General features: G+C 44.5%; 1 protein-coding gene and 1 non-coding gene across 3 annotated transcripts in view; both read left to right on the forward strand.

Moving 5' to 3' along the window:
• The window catches only part of ST8SIA2 (ST8 alpha-N-acetyl-neuraminide alpha-2,8-sialyltransferase 2), a 76,113-nt gene that overhangs the window by 21,823 nt on the left and 38,782 nt on the right, over positions 1 to 15,508 (forward strand). The gene's annotated exons all lie outside the window — the stretch shown is intronic.
• Positions 2,239 to 2,369, forward strand: LOC123575049 (small nucleolar RNA U109). Its single transcript, XR_006700216.2, has one exon. It is a non-coding gene; the product is annotated as a small nucleolar RNA U109 (small nucleolar RNA).

Raw genomic sequence — 15,508 nt, forward strand, 5'->3', positions numbered from 1 at the left:
AAACTAGCACCTCTGCCACTTCCTTAGGGCCTGTAGTCCTAATGAATCTGGTACAGGAGGGGCTTCTGAGTCAGGGAAGTTTGTGGAGAAAGTGACATGAGCTGAATTTTGTAATTGATAGGAGGATGAGTCTAGGGATCTTAAATTCAAATGCCTTTAGGGTCCAGGCAAGTCACAGACATAAGTAATGATGCTCGGAGTGAGACAATAGGGAGTAGTGCGGACTGTAGAAAAATGTAGCATATGCACCCCTCCCCTGCCCCCCTAACAAGAGGACACCGATACTTCCCAACTCCACCAATGACTATAGTTCAGTGTTACCAGATCTTTTGACTGTTTAAAAGGAGCCAGAAATGAGGATATTTTATAACGACTAGTCTCTTGAGTTTTAAACAGTAGCCTCTGATTTTAAAAACGTTGAACATGCAAGCGCCTGAACACATATTTAGGCCAGATATGACCCAGGGCTGGCAGTTTATAAACTCTGAGATCAGCAAATGAAAAATAGAACAAGGGATTCCAGAGAGAGGGCACGATATTTAAAGACACAGCCTTGTGAACTGAGTCACACATTCCAGAAACTGCCCCTTGCCTTGTTGGGGTAGGAGGTGGATGTGTGGAAAAGAAGATGAGGCTGAAGGGGCAGTTCAGAAAGGGTCTCTGTGCCATGCTAAGGAATCTGAACCTGATTCTGAAAGCTGCAGGGGTCGGTAAGAGACCCTGAAGAGTTTAAAGGAGAGAGAGGCACATGGCACACTGCATTTCGGAAAGCTGTGTCTGTGTAGGAGGGGCTGGTAGATAAGCAGTCTCTGCACATGGGCAGATTAGACAGAGGCACAGGAGAGATTCAGGGCAGAGGGACGAGGACACTGGCACTCACCCTCCTCAGGTGGGAGAGCTCAAATCTGGAGGCTGGGGGACTCTTGAAGGTAGGGGTGTGGTGAGGGAGAGTGGGGAGTGTGGACATCACCCTGATTCTGAATGAACTAGCGGCAGCTGCCATTCCCTGAGAGGACACCGGGAGAGGCAGGTGGAAGGCGTGGAGGTGGGTGGGAGGTGTGTGGAGGCAGCCAGGATGTGCTGTGACTGGAACCAGGAGTGAGGTGTCCAGAGGCAGATCAGACACAGAGGGACAATGGAAGCAGGGTTTGGAAAAGCGGCATGCTCACACCAACTCCAGCATCCTGAGAGGCTGGGAAAGAGAAGTTCAAAGAAAACCTGGAGAAAGTGTTGCCAGAGGATGAAGGAGGCAGGAGTCTATGGCCTAAGGGGTACTTCGGGGTCGTGCTTAGGTCACTGGTAGAGCAGAGAGAACGTCCCGTTGGACCCGCTCCAGGAGAGATAGGGACATGCTGCAAGGGTCTCCATGCCAGGGACCCGCTGGGGTTCAGTCCTGCACAGCCCCGTGGATTGTGGGCAGGCCTCGCCCACCTCCTGGCCACGTGATCTTCAGATGTGCCTCTTTTGCTGAGGAAAAGAAAATGCACATGTCCAGTCCCCAGCAGGCCCACCTCTGAACGGGCCCCCAGCACTCCATCCATGAAAACTACAGGGGCAACAGCAGGCAGTGCGATTCTACCATGCTAGCACACTCCACTTTCTCTCCTCCATTGCTTCTTATTTCTCCCTAATGGACTGCATTGTTCAAAATCAACTTCCCCAAGGACAGCTCTTCCAAGGGGACTTGTCAAACTCCACAGGCAGCAACTGGTTTGTTCCTTTCCAAAGGGCAGTAGCCATCACCTTCAACAATACTGCAACTAACATCCACATCTGTCCAGTCCTTCTTATTTTAATCCTACAGCAAGATCCCAGTTAAGAGAGGAGAACATTAAGACTGAGAGAGGTCTAGGGCTACAAAACTAGAACCCATCAGGAACCAGAATTCCAGTCCCCCCCTGGTGGTCCCATCCATCCTCCTTCCATCTGACACCAAGGCTTCCTGAATGGTAACCACCATGGCCACTGGAGCAGAGGGAGTGGCCATTGCCTTAGAACCGGGCAGGTGGGGAGGGGGACACATCAAATACCCAGAAGAAAAGTGACTTCAAAGTCCTCCCCAAACTGAGTGCCCCCCAGAAATTCTCTTATGAAGAGGCTGCAGCTGACATTCACAGGGATGCTGTGTCTGAATGCAGGTACATCAGGAAGGGAACAAAAGAGAGGGAAGAAAGCCAGGTTGAAGGCAGAGGTCTTTCAAGTCCCCTCGTGGCAGGCTCAGGAGCAAAGCATGGCATCCTGGATGGGCATTCTGCTTCTCTTTAAAGAGCATGGATTTATCCATACCATGCGACATGAATGAAATGAGGAGTTTGCAGTGCTGCCAACCTCTTGGTTAAGGTTCTGTGTAGTATATTTCTCCTATAATAAAAAAAGGAAAAATAACATCTGAGGTTAACAATGTATCTGCAGTGCAAGGCCCAGTGACTGTCAATAATGGACGCTGAATAACTGAGCAATGGAGGATTGCATGAATTTTCATATAAAACTGCTCCTATGCATCGCTTTGAATGGCTGGGTCACATCTTATCCTTATAGTGTAATATGAGTGGAGAGTCTAGCTTGAATATTTTCCCACTTAGCTAACTTGCCATCTCACAACTATTTGCTGAGTAACCCTTGCTTCCTCTTAATTCTCTGGGGCCTCCTCGACATATATTAAATCCTCCTGGGCAGGAGGTGAAGGGCAGGATGCAGGGGCCCACTTTCTGCAGGCATAGGAGTTTGGGCTTCATGCAGATCACGATCAAAGCTTTGCTGCTTTGCTTGCTGGGTGACCCTGGGCAAATCACTTAACCTTTTTGAGCCTGGTGTCCTATTTCTAAAATCAAGTCAGAAATAAGAAAGTTACTATGGGCCAGGCGTGGTGGCTCATGCCTATAATCCCAGCACTTTGGGAGGCTGAGCCCGGCAGATCACTTGAGCCCAGGAGTTCAACACCAACCTGGGCAACATGGCAAAACTCAATCTCTACTAAAAATAACAACCAAAAAAAAAATGTGGGATGTGGTGGCACATACCTGTAGTCTCAGCTACTTGGGAGACTGAGGTGGGAGAATCAGCGGAGCCCAGGAGGTCAAGGCTGCAGTGAGCCGTGATCACGCCACTACATTCTAGTCTGGGCGACGGGAGAGAGACCCTGCCTCAAAAAAAAATAAAATAAAATAAAATAAAAAGCCTTTGGTAGAGTGCCTGGCACATGGAGGGGCTCAAGAGAATGAAGTTCTTACTATTTTTAATTGATGTCTTGGAATCTGCATCCCTGTCTAAGGAAGAGACAGGCAAGAGAATTTTTGTCCTGTCTGGAACAAGAATGGTCACTTGGGATGGTGGAGGCATCACTCTTACAGGGTGAACTTAGGTTGAAGGGGAGAGAAGCTGTTTTGAAAATATATATGTATATATTCAAATGGTGTTTTGTATTTGGAAATTTTACAAAACTTTCATTTAGTAAGAAAAACTGTAGAAAGAAATGCTGAACAAAATCTTGTTGGGTGTAAATATAGAGAAAAATCACAATTTTTAATTGTGGCACCTCTGCCAGGGGAACAGTAGGATCAAGGAGGAATTTTATGCCATTTTAAATGAAGTCTTAAATATTGCAAAGGGATGACGTAAAATAATGGATTTTCTGGGCCAGAAGGCTCTTAAAGATGCCCTGGGGACTCTAAGCCATCCCTTCACTTGGGATCCTTTGTCATGTCTCTCAGCCACCTCATGTTTCCTCCAGGGGGCGTCCAAGGGAACATTTGCCTCCCCACTCCCAGAGACAAGGTCTCTCCAGGGCCACGTGTGAGCTGGGCAGAAGCTGGGAACCAGACCCAGGGAGCCCCAGTTCACCTCTCCAGGAAGGAGGGAGTGACCACCCTTATCCAACACCGATGCGGTTCGAGCCATCTGGGGGCTGAAGAATGTCATTGCAAGGTGGCCATATCAGAGCTCTCTTGGTACAGTGACAGGAACACAAACCAGCCAGGCTCGGAAGAAGCAGGGGTGGAGTGAGGAAACAGAGACAGCTCGTATAGACGAACCTGCGAAAGTTTGCAAAGAGCTAGCGAGATAGAAGTCGCTGAGGGGAATATGGGCGTCTCTGAATCCTCTTTTTTACAGAAGAGGGTCATCTTCAGTGATTTGGGCTCATCTCTTCATTCAGTGGTCCTCTCTAGAACACACTGGATGTGCAGGAAATACGCCCTCCCACAGCAACGCAGAGATGAGCAGGACGGGGGTCCTGTGCCTGGCCATGATCTGGGGAAAGGGTGCTGAAGCCAAATGCATAGAGATAATAGTGGCTGAATATAGGGGGCACCCTTCTGCGGGTATGTCCCGGACGTCGAGGCATGGTGAGAGGCCCAGGCTCATTGTATAGCAGGGAGCTCCAAAATCGGAATGGGGGAACTCAGCAAAGGCTCTATAGCCATGAGCACCACAGAGAAGTAGTCCTCTCTGCCCACAGCTTTTCACTAGGTCCAGTTCAACCAACAGCATACATATGTATATTGTCCTGGGTTTTAATTGCTTTGGTTTCTGGGGTTTTGAGTGTTAAGGATTTCAGAATGCAGCACTATCTTAGAAATCTGTTTTTGGTTTTGTTTTGGTTTTGGTTTTCGGTTTTGATTTTTTTTTTTTTTTTTTTTGAGATGGAGTCTTGCTCTGTCGCCAGGCTGGAGTGCAGTGGCGCGATCTCAGCTCACTGCAACCTCCGTCTCCTGAGTTCAAGTGATTCTCCTGCCTCAGCCTCTGGGGTAGGTAGGATTACAGGCATGGACCACTACGTCCAGCTAATTTTTTATATTTTTGTTAGAGACGGGGTTTCACCATGTTGGCCAGGATGGTCTCGATCTCCTGACCTTGTGATCCACCCACCTCGGCCTCCCAAAGTGCTGGGATTACAGGTGTGAGCCACTGCACACAGCCAGAAGTCTGTATTTTAAAGTCTGTCTCCTTTATAAGATGGGTGCAGATCAGAGGACGAGTCCTGCTTCAGTTGGTAGTCCCCGTGTATGAATCCTCTCTGGTTGGCATTTCTGTTCACTCCAAAAGTGTTCTGGTTTGGATGATAAGTTATATTGTCTCCCGCTGGTTATAGGTGACCCACAGTTTCATTATGAGAAAGAGGAAGGATCAGGAACAATTGCAGTGAGAAATGCTTGGCATCCAAGTGACTTGTTTACTTGCATTTTGATGTGCCGATGCCTCTAAGTACTTTTATGTAAAGACTAGGGAAATTGACTGGAACATAATCAAAGCCCAGAGTTCTTAGGGATGTTTTCTGAAGTTGAGCAAAGGAGAGAGCCGAGAGTGAGCTGGTACCTTTTGTACACCAATAAAAGCTGATTAACAAGCAAAAGTTTGCTGGAATCAAAGCAAAAGGATGAATCCAATCAAGCTAATATTTAAATTGAAGGCAGAAGGGATGGCAAGAAAATAACTGAGCAGTCAATAAGGAGAGCTCAGGGGTCATCATAAAAAGAGAGACACCCAAAATTCTCCCCAATTGGCCCCTGCAACACCCTAAGAAGCCAAATACCAGACATGGCAACTGTTGTGGAAACAACACTATCAAGGTTGATACCAACATAGATCTCCAGAGCTGCTGTGCCCAGCGGTGTCTCAGTATCTATGAGGTTCAAGAGCTTCAGTACAAGGCTAAGACTTGCTATATAGGAAAAGTATCTCAAAGTCTGTTGAGCACCTCACTAAAGCTATTCTGCCCGTCTTGGGGAGCAAGAGCTCTGTGTGTGAAATTGGGGGAGAGTAACAAACTGGAAGAAGGCATGAGTTTAAATCTAACTGGGAACACATCTAAATTGGGTGCAAAGACCTTACTGGAAGTACTGCTTGCTGTCTGTAATGTTGAAGCTGCTGCAAGGAGCCACCTGTACTGTCACAATGGGTCCTGGCTGGCAATCCAAAAGTAGCCAATGCCAGCTTTCAGCAAGATCCATGGTAGTTTTCACACTGGTAATGAGCTGGCAGTGCAGGAGTTCATGATTCTCCCTGCTGGAACCGTAACCTCAGGAAAGTCGTGCTTTACCAGAAGGATGTCATCAGGCAGAAATATGGCAAAGATTCCTCCTAGTGAGGACAAGGGGTGTTTTGCTTTTCACGTCCTAGAGCAGGAATCAGCAAACATTGGCTCACAGCTGAAATCCAGCCAGCTCCTTGTTATTACATGGCTTGTCCTCCAGTCAAAAATAGAAAAATTCAAAAGAAGAATAACATTAGTATCAAATGATTTACAATACATCGAACACTGTTTGAACTCTTTGCATTCATTAACTCATGTGATCTTTACAACGAACCCGTGAAGTAGATACTATTTATTACTCTATAGATGAGAAAACAGATGGAAGCTTCTAGATAGGTTAAGTAATACTCAAAGATCATACAGATAATGATTTGTTCAGCTATAATTACAGACCCAGGGAGCATTAACTCAGAGCTTACTCTCTTAACCTGCTTCCTTGTATGAAAAGTTCCCCAATGCTTTAAAGGTAGAGGGTAAGTTCCTAAAGAGAGATTCAGGTATCACATTCTGGTGTGTTCACAAGAGGGAAGATAACAGTGTCTCAGAGAAGCAAGGAACAAAGCAAGCTTTGTAGAAGAACAAGGCTACCTTTCCATCATGATGGCTGGATACTAACTTTGAATCCCAATAAGCAAAATCATATGCCCTCCCTGCAAAATTACATTATTCTCATTAGCAGTCCTAATGAAGTTTTTTATGACAAAAACATGGTCTCAATTATTATTATAGCTTAAATTTTGTCAATAAATAATGGTGGAAACTTATTTTCTCTCTTGTTACTTAAGTACCTGCATAGTACCGTCTGTTTTTCCTCTTGGCCCATAAAGCCTAAAAAATTTACGTTTGGCCTCCTTGGAAAAGTTTGCTGACTCATGTCCTAGAGAATACAGAACCCTGGAGCCGCTATGGAATGTGATTAGAAAGGCTGACTGTATTATAAGTAGTGAGTGGCATGGACAATAGCCTCTAGTTCTTACAGTTTGGGAAATATGACCTTGAAGTTCAAGCCTCCAGATGTCCTTAGCAGTTACATCACTTCTGACCAGCTGGTAGGCAGGTACAAGTCCTTCATCAAGGGCTACTCAATGGTGTCTACTGAAGATGCCTTGGACCAGGATAACTGAGAAACTTGGCAGCAGCTCTCTGCTAGTGCAGGTTATATCCATGTGACAGGGAATCATCTCCCTGTGCCCAGCCGGAAAGGAACTACCAATACTACAGACAAGGACTCAGGCAACTGCCTCCTACTCAAGGTGAATCAGAGAAACCCCATGATGGAATCTCTTCAGGAGTGCAAAGTGGCCCAGGCCGAAGGATAGGGCACTGTTTCCCACTGTGTTGGGGTGACTGAAGATTTTTGCATTGCCAAACTCATGGTGAGGATCTGTACTAGGTCAACCAAGGCTGGGGCCCCTTGCCCATCTGAGCACTTGGCCAAGTACAGCCAGCTCCTCAGGTGGAAAAGAAGATGGGTAACACCTTTGGTTGTTCTGCAGACAACAAATTCAAAAAGCTCCTAGCCAAGTAAGTTCTGCGGCAGGTGAATACCTGAGCCAGTCAAGCACTTGTCAGCTCGTAGGACCTCTACTGCTATTCTAATTATCTGTGCTCAAGACTTTAGACACTACCACTTTGGAGGGGTCTTTCCTTGCTCATCTCTGTGATGTTCTGCCTCCTTAGAACTGCCGTATCAACTTTTGCATCAAATGTCACATCCTCTGATACATGCTATGTGTCAGATGAGACCTTGAAAACATATGCTAAGTGACAGAAGCCAGACACAAAAGAACAAATAGTGTGTGGTTCTACTTACATAAAATAGCTAAAATAGGCAAATTCATAAAGATAGGAAGTAGATAGTAGTTATGGGGAAAAGATATAAAGAGGGAGAGTTTTTGCTCAATGAGTGCAGAGTTTCTCTTTAGATGATGCAGAAGTTCTGGAGACAGGTGATGGTTGCACATTATGAATGTATTTAACAACACTGAACTGTACACTTAAAAATGGTTAAGATGGGCCAGGCACAGGGGCTCATGTAATCCCAGGTACTCAGGAGGCTGAGACAGGAGAATCACTTGAACCCAGAAAGTGGAGGGTGCAGTGAGCCGAGATGGCGCCTCTATACTCCAGCCTGGGCTATGGAGCAAGACTCCATCTTAAAATAAAATGGTTAAGATGTTGTCTTAGTCCATTTTGTGTTACTATAACAGAACACCACGGGCTAGATAACTTAGAAAGAACAAATTTATTTATCATAGTTCTGGAGGCTGAGAAGTCCAAGAGCAAGGCACCAGCAGGGCAGGGCCAAGTCTCTTTGCTTGCAAGATGGCATATTGAGCACTGTCTCCTCCAAAGGAGAGGACTACTGTGTCCTCACATGACAGAATGGTAGAAAAAAGTGAACCCACTCCCAAAAGTCCTCTTTATAGTGGCATTAATCTGTTTATGAGGGCAGAGCCCTTAGACCTAAACACATGCCATTAGGCCCCACCTCCTAACACTGTTGCATTGGAGGTTAAGTTTCCTATTCGACCATAAATTTTGAAGGGAACAAAACATTCAAGCATAGCAGATGGTAAATTTCAAGTTATATGGATTTTACCACAATTTTAAAAGTTGGGATTCGGGGGAAGAATTCTTTTTTTTTTTTAATTTATTTATTTTTTATTATTATTATACTTTAAGTTCTAGGGTACATGTGCATAACGTGCAGGTTTGTTACATATGTATACTTGTGCCATGTTGCTGTGCTGCACCCATCAACTCGTCAGCACCCATCAACTCGTCATTTATATCAGGTATGACTCCCAATGCAATCCCTCCCCCCTCCTCCCTCCCCCCTCCCCATGATAGGCCCCGGTGTGTGATGTTTCCCTTCCCGAGTCCAAGTGATCTCATTGTTCAGTTCCCACCTATGAGTGAGAACATGCGGTGTTTGGTTTTCTGTTCTTGTGATAGTTTGCTAAGAATGATGGTTTCCAGATGCATCCATGTCCCTACAAAGGACACAAACTTATCCTTTTTTATGGCTGCATAGTATTCCATGGTGTGTATGTGCCACATTTCCTTAATCCAGTCTGTCACTGATGGACATCTGGGTTGATTCCAAGTCTTTGCTATTGTGAATAGTGCCACAATAAACATACGTGTGCATGTGTCTTTATAGCAGCATGATTTATAATCCTTTGGGTATATACCCAGTAATGGGATGGCTGGGTCATATGGTACATCTAGTTCTAGATCCTTGAGGAATCGCCATACTGTTTTCCATAATGGTTGAACTAGTTTACAATCCCACCAACAGTGTAAAAGTGTTCCTATTTCTCCACATCCTCTCCAGCATCTGTTGTTTCCTGACTTTTTAATGATCGCCATTCTAACTGGTGTGAGATGGTATCTCATTGTGGTTTTGATTTGCATTTCTCTGATGGCCAGTGATGATGAGCATTTTTTCATGTGTCTGTTGGCTGTATGAATGTCTTCTTTTGAGAAATGTCTGTTCTCGGGGGAAGAATTCTTAAAACAAAATCCTTCGACCACTGTTGACAGCCCTGGCTCTAGTCATGTGACCGACCCCAAGTCATCCTGTTCCTCGCTTTTCTCCTGTCCATGTGTCCTTGGAGTTTGTTCCTGGGCATAAACCCCCGTGTTTAAGGTGCACATTGAAAGAAAGCATTCAGTAGTCTCCCAAAAATGTGAAGGAAGAACCATCTGCAAATTCATGCATTGTGCTTTAGTTTCATCTTCTATTCTCAATACTAATCACCTGTTTAAGTTGGGTCTAGACTCAGTTAAAATTGTCAGCTCCTGAAAGTTCATTCTGAGCCTGACTCTCCCATGAGAAACTGTAAACGTGGGAAATTCTAACACAGCTAGGAGGTTCCAGCACACTGGACCTTACCTTACCTATAAACAACTGGGCTTGGTGTATGTACCAGAACATCATGATGTACCCCATAAATATACACAGTTATGAATTTTCAATTAAACAATTATTAAAAATAAAAATAAAATAAAAATAAACGATTGGGCTTGATTGAAGAGGCTAAGCAAAAATGCAGTTTTCAGGTTTTGCTACTTGCTTTTCACTAGAATAGATCCAGCTGTGTGTGGTGCGATTTTGTTTTACATTTTTTTAACATACCATTTTTATTTACTATCATAGTTTACTGTATACATTCTACTAGGAGAGAATATAATGTCCATAGTATGAACAAAAATTGACATCCTTTTTTTTTTTGGAGACAGAGTCTCGCTCTGTCACCCAGGCTGGAGTGCAGTGGTGATCTCGGCTCACTGCAACCTCCGCCTCCTGGGTTCAAGCGATTCTCCTGCCTCAGCCTCCTGAGTAGCTGGGACCACAGGTGTGCACCACCACGCCCGGCTAATTTTTGTATTTTTAATAGAGACGGGGTTTCGCCATGTTGGCCAGGATGGTCTCGATTTCCTGACCTTGTGATCTATCCACCTCGGCCTCCCAAAGTGAAAACTGGCATTCTAGAATGTAGACCTTTAAAGTCGTCAACCTCTACCCTTACAATGGTTGAGAATATTGTAGCAGGGTCAAACGGACAGTTGTTACTACTAGTATTATACCTTATTTTATAGAGTTCTTTATAGTGTGCAAAGTGTATCCCCACATATTTTCTCATTTGGATGATCTAAGCATCTCTGTTTCTACAATTTCAGCACTCTGTGAATTATCTTTAGCAAATGTTTCTTACCCGATCGTCTTCTATCAATCAACCCGGCAGGTATCAGCAGTTCCCCATCACAAGGAATATAAGCTTATTTTAATAACATTTGAGGCAAAACCTAATTAGAAAAAACAAATCCCTCATCAATTCCTGTGATTTATTCTAGAGCCAAACATCTGCAGCCCAGTTTCTTTGAATGATAGTCTCCCCTGTCCTATGAACAACTGAGAGGTGAAGCGGTGTCTTGTACAGGTGTAAACAATATGCGGGAACACAGCACAAAAACTGCAGGGACGACTTTAGAAGAAAAGCCCCCGCTTAACTCTTGATTTGCCTCTTGAGTCCCAATGGGGCAAAGCACTGTGCAAGGCTAAGAAAGTGAACAAGACAGGCTTCTATCCTGTTTTACTATAGGTTCTGTTATTATTTACATATGTCACGGCCAACAGATGAAGCGATGACTGCCAGGAAGAAGACAGTTTGTTATACTCACATCATTGGGCTCTACATAAGGAGTTACTGGGGTTGGTCTGGAGGCAGGAGGAGGGGAAACTGGCAAGAGCCTTTATTGTGGTTTGCACAGGAAAGAATGGGCAAGGTGGGGTCAGAGCAGGTTTAGGATTGGCTAGTTTGAATAATTTCAGCAGGCTCTGCAGGGTAGGAGCTGTCGCTAGTTGCATGGTACCTAGCCAGGGGTAATTAGGGTAGGAGAATACTGGCCCCCAGTAAATGAGACAGTAGGGGCGTGGATTCAAGATTGCAATTTGACAGAAGCATTCCCAGGACAGTTGTTTGCTGTCTCTAGAAACTGGCTAACCCTGGGAGGGGCAGTTTCTCCAGGGTCAGAAAAGCCCCAGATGTCAAAGCATTGGAATACAGAAAATAAAAGACATGGTTAACACGCCCCCGCCCCACCCAAGGACTTACACTTTATTGTGGCCCGCAGGAGGAAGCTGAACCTGACACACAAATCCCCAGGCCTTGGTCTCTTCGATTGTATGAGGAGGAGTTCAGATTGTGTAAATGACAAGATTTCTGTAAAGTCTCCCATCCGCAATTCCATGAAGTAATTAAATACGAGAAGAAGGTGGCAAATGCTGTAATAGAATTGAGTGCTCTGGGAAAAAAAGGAAATGGTGGCTGAGAATTGAAAATTGGGATGGTTTGGAAGGGAGGCACCGATGCTGGGTTAGGGAGTTGGCATGGAAAGGTGATGTGGATGGGCGGGCTGGTGGGGCCGGGGTTGAGGCATGGGGGATTCCTCTTCTGAGAGTCACCAAGCAGAAAACAAGAGTTCACCAGCAAAGAAGTATCTCCACCAAAATGTCCAGTGCCGAGGTCAAGAACCCCTGAGTTTGAGTAAGAACTGGCATGGAAAAAGTGCATGGATTTGTAGTATCCCAAGTCAGCAGGACTCGATGTTCTCCAGGACCTGGCTGGAAGCAGGAGAAGAGAAAGGCTGGAACCAGCTATTTCAAGGCATTTGGTCTCCTCTAAGCCTGGCTCTCAGGGACTGGGGCTGTGAGGAGGGGAGGTATTGGGCAAAGGGTACAAAGTTTCAGACAGGAGGAGTAAGTTCTAGAGGTCTGTTCAGCATGGTAACTACAGTTAATAATACTGTATTGTATAATTGAAATTGCCAAGAAAGTAGATCTTATTTGTTCTTAACACGCACACACAAAATGGTAAGTATGGGCCAGGCACGATGGCCCATGCTTGTAATCCCAGCACTTTGGGAAGTCGAGGCAGGCAGATCATCTGAGATCAGGGGGTCAGGAGTTGACCAACCTGGCCAACATGGTGAAACCCTGTCTCTACTAAAAATACAAAAATTAGCTGGGCATGATGGCAGGCGCCTGTAATTCCAACTACTTGGGAGGCTGAGGCAGGAGAATTGCTTGAACCCAGGAGGTAGAGGTTGTAGTGAGCCGAGATCAGGCTACTGCCCTCCAGCCTGGGTGACAGAGCGAGACACCATCTCAAAAAGAAAAAGTAAGTGTGCGAGGCGATGCATATGTTAGTTACCTTCATTTAATTATTTCACAATGTATACAGATATCAAAACATCATGTTACACATAGTATATATACACAATTTGTCTAATTTGTTTGTCTATTATGTCTTAATAAAGCTGGGGGGAGGTTGGGCACTTGGCAAAAAAACAAAAAAATTAATGCATCCCTACTGTCTCCTAAGCTATACTCCACGAGCATGGAGACTATATATATCTAGCTTGGCCAAAGCCTGAAATATAATATTACTCAAAATATTTTTGTTTAATGAATAAGAAAATAAATTATTTAGATATGTTGCTATCCTCATCCAGAGCCACCTTAGATTTCATGACAGAAACTGGGTTTGGTTAGTTGAGGTTTGCTTTTAGTATAAGCCAAATTTTGGATTTTTATAAGTTAAATCTGTTGACTTTTTTTTTTTTTTTTTGGTAATTTCTTCTCATTCTTCTAAATTTACAAAGTCCCTCCCATACACTCCTCAGCCCTCATCAAAGATTTGATGAATATCCTCTTCTCTGTTCTTACTAGTTTCTCGTGGGTTTCCTTCTTTAAATATTCAACTGTTTTGGCCAGGATGGCTGGGTGCAGTAGCTCACACCTGTAATCCCAGCACTTTGGGAGGCCGAGGTGGGGAGATCATCTGAAGCTGAGAGTTTGAGACCAGCCTGGCCAACATGGCAAAACCCTGTCTCTACTAAAAATACAAAAATTACCTGGGCATGGTGGCAGGTGCCTGTAATCCCAGCTATTTGGGGGACTGAGGCACAAGAATCACTTGAACCCGGGGGGCAGAGGTTGCAGTGACCCCAGATCACGCCACTGCACTCCAGCCTGGGCGACGAAGGTAGACTCAGTCTCAGAAAAAAAAAAATAATAATAACTTTCATTCTATCTTTCTCAGAGGGTGGTGCAGATACCCATGGTACTCCTTGTGATAATGTAAGATGATTTAAGGAATTCTATTGATAAATATTCTTGTGGTAATGGTTGTGTAGGGTTTTTGTTAATAACTTTGTAATCAAGACATCAAACCTGTATTTCACAGACGATATTGCTTAGGGTAAGGGTAAGTTTTTAAAGATGGGTCCGTTTTAAAATTTAAGTGGATAATAGTGGATAATAGTGCATGCAGTTGATAAATATGAAAAACTGGTGATAGGGATCTGAAAATTACTAAAGTTTGGGAAACATTTGTTAAATCCATTTTTTTCTGTCTAGAGTAAGGTAACGCTCAACAGTTTTTCTCCCAACTCACCACCAGATCATTAACCAACCATTCCAAACCATTTATTGAATTACTGTGCTTGACTTAATGTCTGGCCTAGCAAGTCTCCCCTCCCCACAAGGAGTTCTAGGGTCCAGCTGGGGGCATGCGAGCAGACAGTGACCCATGGGCCATAGCACATCCAGCAATGCCCTTGGGACCTGACCCAGATGAATGCGGGTTACAGGACCGGAGCTGACCCGACATTCCCGACCCCAACGTGGAAGTACAAGAATGCTGTTATCCCAAGGAGATATTTCCAAGGGGAAATGAGGAGGGACAAAAATAAATATTAGGCATCAAATTAAAATGAGAAGACCCAATGATACTCTTTGTAATTGAGAACTAGATTTGTAGTGATGAAATTTGGAACCTTAAGTAAAGGAGAACTAAAGTGAGAAACTGGGTAGGTCATCATACCCTTTCTGTTGTCTGGTTATCTGCCTATGAAATGGGTGAATATAGCCTGTTGCCAAATAATGTAGAAAAGACAATTTATCTGGAAAAGACATGAACATATAAGCATGCACACACATGTGTGTGCACACAAAATGTGATATATACAAGTATGCGAATCCTAAGGAAATCAGATACAAAACTCCAGACTTAAAACCAGTGTGTGGATAGGTACTAACTCCCCCTGCAGTGTTCTCATTTAATGACAAGGTTTCCTTTCAATACACAGCTTCCCCAGTGATTTTAATTATTTCTTTGGAGTCGGCCAACATCTTGACTGAAAGGCTAAATGGAACTTTAAAAATGAGAAGAGCACCCAGTACCTCCCCAAACCGCATACCCCGTCATTTTTTAATTAATAAAAATAATGAATCTCACATACAACTTTTCTAAAACATGCAGGGCAAAAAGTGGGGGGTTCTCAAGGCACATGTATTTATCCATTCCCCACGCCTAATGTGTCAGTGAAGTGGGATGAAACCATGTGGCCAGACAGAATGGGATTTGGCAGAACCGAATAGAGAGTAGGGCTGGAAAGGGCCTTAGAGTGCTTTTACTTCAAAAGCCTATCCTACAGAGGAAGAAACAAGGGATCTCATGACCCACATACACCCTTCTCACTTCCTAGCAGAGTGACACCACTTAATACTATTTCTTTTGCCACCAAAGAGCAAATTGCGATCACTTTTGAATGGAGGCACTGTTGAGTTAACCTTGCTGCCTCTGTTGAATTTCTGGAGTCTCAAAGTTGGAGAGAATGCAATGGACAACAGCTCACTACATGTGAGTGAAAGCAAGAGAAGACAGCCAGTGGGTGCTGAGTCATGCTAGAACAGATGCTGAGTCATGTTGAATCTTGCTATCCTGTGGGATTCACCAGGGGAGACTAATCCCCAGGGAGTTTATTTGCTGTCTTGAATGTGGGTCTCAAATGAGAACCTGGGTACTAATTGGAAGAATATTCAAGTGGGGAGGGAGGCAGGGGAGGATCCAGGAGGTCCACACCCTATAAAATGTTTGGGCTGTGTCTGGGGCCAGGACTTTG

This window comes from Macaca fascicularis, chromosome 7 (genome assembly GCF_037993035.2).
Source record: "Macaca fascicularis isolate 582-1 chromosome 7, T2T-MFA8v1.1".
NCBI classification, from domain to species: domain Eukaryota; kingdom Metazoa; phylum Chordata; class Mammalia; order Primates; family Cercopithecidae; genus Macaca; species Macaca fascicularis.